Raw genomic sequence first — 365 nt, forward strand, 5'->3', positions numbered from 1 at the left:
CGTTTGACTGCCCACTCGCGGCATCTCGCGAAGCTTTCTGCAGCTCTTCACAATCAGCCTTGCATTCTGGCCACCCTCACTGGAACTATATTGGCAGCAGGCTTTGGGGACATCAGTTCCCTGGTGCCGATTGCCAGGTCAGCTCCTGGTGCCAGTGTTGCTGTGCTTGGCCGCTGTGAAGGTCAGGAAGGTGGGGTCGCAGTGAGGCTGCTGTTGGGGCTTCTGGAAGAAGAGCAGGGGCGCACAGCACCCTGTGCCCCCCAGCTGTGTAGGGGTACCCATGTCTGAGTGGTTCAGTGGTGATGGGGTGCTGCCAGAGAAGCTGGTGGCAGGGGGGGTGACCTGGAAGTGTTTCAGGGCTTGCT

The 365-nt window shown here is 60.0% G+C and overlaps 1 protein-coding gene across 1 annotated transcript in view; it reads left to right on the forward strand.

The window, feature by feature from the left end:
• The window catches only part of BAP1 (BRCA1 associated protein-1 (ubiquitin carboxy-terminal hydrolase)), a gene marked incomplete at its 5' end in the record, with an annotated part of 9,642 nt that overhangs the window by 5,692 nt on the left and 3,585 nt on the right, over nt 1-365 (forward strand). The window lies entirely within an intron of this gene.

Source organism: Buceros rhinoceros, unplaced genomic scaffold (assembly GCF_000710305.1).
Source record: "Buceros rhinoceros silvestris isolate BGI_N320 unplaced genomic scaffold, ASM71030v1 scaffold24855, whole genome shotgun sequence".
NCBI classification, from domain to species: Eukaryota; Metazoa; Chordata; class Aves; order Bucerotiformes; family Bucerotidae; genus Buceros; species Buceros rhinoceros.